Source organism: Cryptotermes secundus, unplaced genomic scaffold (assembly GCF_002891405.2).
Source record: "Cryptotermes secundus unplaced genomic scaffold, Csec_1.0 scaffold682, whole genome shotgun sequence".
Classification (NCBI taxonomy): domain Eukaryota; kingdom Metazoa; phylum Arthropoda; class Insecta; order Blattodea; family Kalotermitidae; genus Cryptotermes; species Cryptotermes secundus.
The window spans coordinates 1299095-1304422 of NW_019730110.1; the positions used below are offsets into that span (position 1 = coordinate 1299095).

Sequence of the window (5328 nt, forward strand, 5' to 3'; positions counted from 1 at the left end):
TGATGTCGCAGTCGTTTAGAAAAGAGTGTAATTGTGCACTTTTTTGCATTAATATGTATTCTCCACTTCCGGAACCATGGTTCTAAGAGGCGTATGGCAGAGTTTAACTTTCTGACTGCTATATCTATGCTGCCTGACCGAACACTAATATTCGTGTCATCAGCATAGACCGATATGGCTATGTTGGAGTCATTTTCAATTGAAGGAATGTCATTAATATAAATATTGAAGAGTGTGGGTCCAAGTAAGCTGCCCTGAGGCACTCCGGCCTGAATGGGGCGTAGGTTTGAATAATAGTTTTTGTGCATTACAAAAAAGCATCGATTCTGGAGGTAGTTATGTATTATATGAATGAAGTGAGGTGGAATTTTGGCCGAAATGAGTTTAGCAATCATCCCGGTGTTCCAGACCTTGTCGAATGCTCGTTCAATATCCAGGAATAAGGTTACTGTAGCTTTGTTATTGTTGAAACCGTGCGTAATGCGCTCCACATTCCTTAACAACGCATGTGTTGTGGAGTGACCTCTTTTAAAACCGTATTGGTCATTTCTGATAGCTTGCAGCTTCCTAATTTCGAAGTTTAGTCTTTTTAGAATGATTTTCTCTAGAAGTTTACCTAAAGAATTTAGAAGGTTTATTGGTCTATAATTTAGTGGGGACGTATGGTCTTTGCCTGGTTTCGGAAGCATAATAATTTTTGCCTCTTTCCATTGTGTAGGAAAATAATTTAGGGCAAGTGATCTATTAAACAGTTTTGCAATAAATTTGAAAACAAACCGCGGCAGATGCTGAAGTATTATATTCTGTATCCCGTCAGGCCCTGCTGCTTTGCGTGATTTGAGGTGGCGGACAATCCAAGCGATTTCTGAATGATTTGTGGCCCTCATCCGGTCTGTGAGTGGCTGTGCAAGGAAGTCATTCACTACCTGTTCAGTGCTAACTGTAAAAGTACGATCAGCATCCAAATTGGTAGTGAAAATTTGTTCCAAGNTTAATGTTGTTTAGGGAAACAGTCGCTGTTTATTGTGAGAACCATACGGAACACACAGACACACTCTGTGGGCAGAATGCGGAGTTTTGGTAAGTTAAAGTAGGTGATACAAGTAGTAACCACTGGTTTTTGAACGGGTTAATACTAATATAAAATGTCACAAAATATCAACGCACATGGTCTCTGTATGTGGTTGAGGCTTATTTTCTTCAGTATGAATTATATGTATAAAATTTGAACCACTGCCTCCTTGCAAGGCTTCCTCTCTTATCGTGACGGTTCTTCTCACTTTCTTCAGCAAGAATCACCAGTATAAGCTGTCTTCAAATGTTCTTCCTATAAGGCTGACGTTTGTTGTGATTCTCTTCAGTAATAATTAATACAACTCCTTTAATAGTAATGAGCACATCTTCATAAAATGTCTGTTAATCTGAAGTTTCTCGTAATTCGCTTCACTGAATAATATACCAACGTACTCTGCACATGAAACGTCAATAAACACTGTAGTATTTTAGAAGGTCACAGCTACCTGCTTCATGTTAATTTTCTGCTTTGCTTACTGTTCAACCCTGAAGATGGAGGCGATATGTTCCTTCGAAATGTCGGTTGACTTTCAACGGGCTACATGGCGTTATATTGGAAGCGGAAGAATCTATTCATTAACGAACACAACTTCCCTATAGGACAATTTCTGTCCTCATGAAGATTTTCAAGATTTTATTCAGCAGATGCTACCAACATACAGTTCAGCTTCCCCTTGTAATGCCCCCTCAACTGCCGTCCAATTTTTGTTACGTTCCCTCGCCTGTATTTCTGTAATTCTCTATTATGATCTTCATGCCTCACTCAACGTCACACAACTTCAGTCACTGACATGAAACGAATCCTTCTGTAGGATCTTCCCCTGTCATTTATACTTTCAAGGAATTCCATACTATTCCACAAAACAAATGGTCATCACCAGATACCGGATTTTGATGACATGTCATCTTTTTTTCCTTGTATCATATGCGATGCTCTTAAATATATAAATCTCGGATAAGAGCTGCTGGCTACAGAAATGTAAATTTTATAGGTAATTTTTTGTCATTTTTTGACATTTTTAGGTTTAAGGTCATTTTCTCTTTTGGGGGATAATTTTTTGGTAAATTTTTGGACTTTTGAAGGTATTTCTTGTCATTTTTTGGCAATTTTAGGGATTTTTTTCATATGTTTTCTGAAATGCGAGTAACATGGAAGCGAAGTGTTCTTTCTTTTCTCCTTTAGGTCATTTTTCTGAATTTTTTTTGTCATTTTATAGGTCATTTTTTAAATATTTTCGGATCATCAAAATCCAGGCCCTGATCATCAGTCACTGAAATATCCCCTCAACAAAACCCTACCCTAGACCAATCTAGCACAGTTCGTATCATCATTGTAGCTTACTCTAAGATCCATTTAATATTAACCCCCAATCCACCCTTTCATAACACAGGTGGAATTTTGCATCCAAATGTTTCTAGCATCATTATTTTCGCAAGCCTCAACGGTCGTGGCCTATTTCCTTCAAGCGATACTTAGGGGGCGGGAAGGAGTAATGATAAGAGCATTTGGATTAGGACAAGAGAAAGATGTGTTAATACTGAAAGGTAAAACATGGAAGTTAGGATGAGAGAGAACCCGACATAACGACTGAAGGAGCGAAAGAGAGAAGAGGATGTACAGAGCTAAGCAGAGGAGATGCCAGGAGAGGAACACTATGATGTACAGCAGGAATAGGGAGAGTGGAGGAGATCAGGAGGAACAATGAACAGGCGCTTCCTTCCACACAAACAAAGAGAAAGAAGGTCGTATCATATTAAGGAGTGAAAGAATAAGATTTAGGATTAGTTATTAGGATAGTAGTAGGATGCAGGAGTAAAGATAAATGACAGAAAATCGGAAAATATTCACCTATACCCAGATATAAAGAGAAAAGTGAGCAGATAATAAGAAAGCACAAAAATGAAACAGAATTTAAATTACATTACCAGTAATTAATAAGTATATTAAGATCTTAGTGTATAAGAGATTTTTATAATATGCAAACAATAATTTATGCGGAACAAAGAATCAAACTCCCGACACCTCAGAGTCGAAACTGCAACTAGCTTAATGAGGAATTCAAAAGAAAGTAACAATGATGGGGGAAGAGTACAAACAAGCACACTATCTAAAACTGATAGAGTGGTGTTATATAATCTAAGCATTAATAATTTCTAAGGAATTTAGCACTCTGAATGAGTAAATGCAGGCACTAAGCTTCAGTATGCATAGTAATTCTTATAATTATATATTTTAGAATATGTAACTTACCTGTTACCGTAGTAGCGACAGCGCCCGATGTTGTTACGTCACCGCTGGCGAGGGAGGGGATGTCCTCCAATATTAATGAAGCAGCATGTAGTGTTATGTAAAATTTCGCCCTCCCTCCGGTAGGAAGAACCTTATGTGTTTTTATAATTAACTCTGGCTGTATTACCAGATACTTGAATTCTACAAATACCAAAGAACTTTACTAGACCGTATCCTTTACCTTCAAATCTTCAGACTTATCTCATAATGATTCATTTTAATATTAACCTGTCAAATCGGTCTCTACCATCATTTAAAAAAAAATCTGTCAATATTAGATGTGAAAAACATGCTTACGTATCCTAGCTACATTGCCAGCCAATCCAATTTTTCGTTTTGCTTGTTTGCCATAGCTATGTACAGAAAAGTCGATAAGCTACGTTTTGAAGTAAATGTAGCTTCAGCTTCCGGTCAATGGTTTCCGTTGTGAATTTGTGACATGATCATATGACATATCTAAATTATTAAAGGGATATATCTATATTCATTGTATGCATTTGTGTTGTATCCTACTGTCGTTCAGAAGAATAACAAATGAGTGAAATCCGAAGTCTGTAAAAACTACTGAATTGCCGTTAGCTGACGCAATAACAAATATTTTTGCGAACAGATGAATCAGTCATGATCTATAACTAATCGCCAGGATGCGAGTCAGAATGGCGAATTTATTCCGTAAAACCTGATAGGAATTTTAATTGTTTCTTGCATCCTGTTGTGTATTTAATCAATATTTGGGTCAATTTTACCGACTACACAACACGTTTCTATTATTATCACACTACATGTTTCGACCTCAAGAGGTCATATTATTGAGCGTAAGCCTGAATAAGATAGAGGGTCGAATAAGTGAGAAAACGGATGTGATTGCATGTAATTATACAGTTGTTCGTACACCTGAGGATGACCTCTTGAGGTCGAAACATGCAGTGTGATAATAATAAAAACGTGTTGTGTAGTCGGTAAATTGACTAACCCGGTAGGAATGTTGTAGATTCGACTGTGATTATATGTTCTCTCTTGAGTTGCGAATTTTAACACGAACAGGTTTGAGTTGTGCTTTCCGCAGAAGAATTAATCAATATATTTTTCCGAGGTGTACTCAGGACCGGTGTGATAATTGCGATTTTGACTTTTTATGGGTTTTGTTTTAATTTCCTGCACCAGCTGACATACAAATATGCGTATTTTCAGGTTGAAGTAGTTGTCCATTTTAATATGGGCATTAGCAGCAAACAGATGCTACACTCATTTGTATGCCTTCCAGGGACAGGGATATTAAGACATACAGCGTACGTTATGAAGAACTGTGCATTTCAGAGAAGACCTGTGTAACAGAAGAGAATACAAGGATACCAACAGCACAGGTAATGTTCATTTTCTTAATTACATTCAAACTGTGTTTATTGTTGGTCTCATGGAAGCTCTTTTGTTGTTATATGTTTTCTGTTTTGTTCTGTTTTCTTTCTCTCTCAGGTCCCGCTCATATCCTGCGCCTCACTGTGGCGAGCGGGTGAAACAAAGAACGGTGCATTCCCGCAACTGAAATCATTGTTACTTTGACTGTGTCAGCCTCCATTTTAGTTGAGGCCTACGTGTGTATGGTTTTGTTCCGACTGCCTGTCAAATATATCAGAATTGTTTCATGACTCTGCATAAACGCCTGTTAGCTTCTCTGGTTTGTTGTCTGTCGGTTTCTCNGTTTTTTTCAGAGACCAAATTTTACTCCCATACAGAACCACAGGAAAAATTATAGTTTTATATATTCTAACTTTTATGTTTTTAGACAACAGACGAGAAGATGAAAAGTTCTGGACTGAATGGTAGCAAGCATTACCCGAGTTCAAACTCCTCACGCTCCTAATTCGTTTTGGTATTTATGTCCCTTTCGTTAAATCCATGAACCTGACTTAATTTCAGACTATATTTGACAATATTACTACAACTTTATGTAAATACATTTGAAT

The 5328-nt window shown here is 37.4% G+C and overlaps 1 long non-coding RNA gene across 1 annotated transcript in view; it reads left to right on the plus strand.

Moving 5' to 3' along the window:
• Window positions 1-4989, plus strand: part of LOC117282453 — a 12195-nt gene extending 7206 nt beyond the window's left edge. Inside the window, exons 2-3 of the long non-coding RNA XR_004513188.1 lie at window positions 4556-4728; window positions 4838-4989. This is a non-coding gene — a long non-coding RNA (uncharacterized LOC117282453). The remainder of the gene's footprint in view (window positions 1-4555; window positions 4729-4837) is intronic.
• Window positions 4990-5328: the final 339 nt, after the last annotated feature.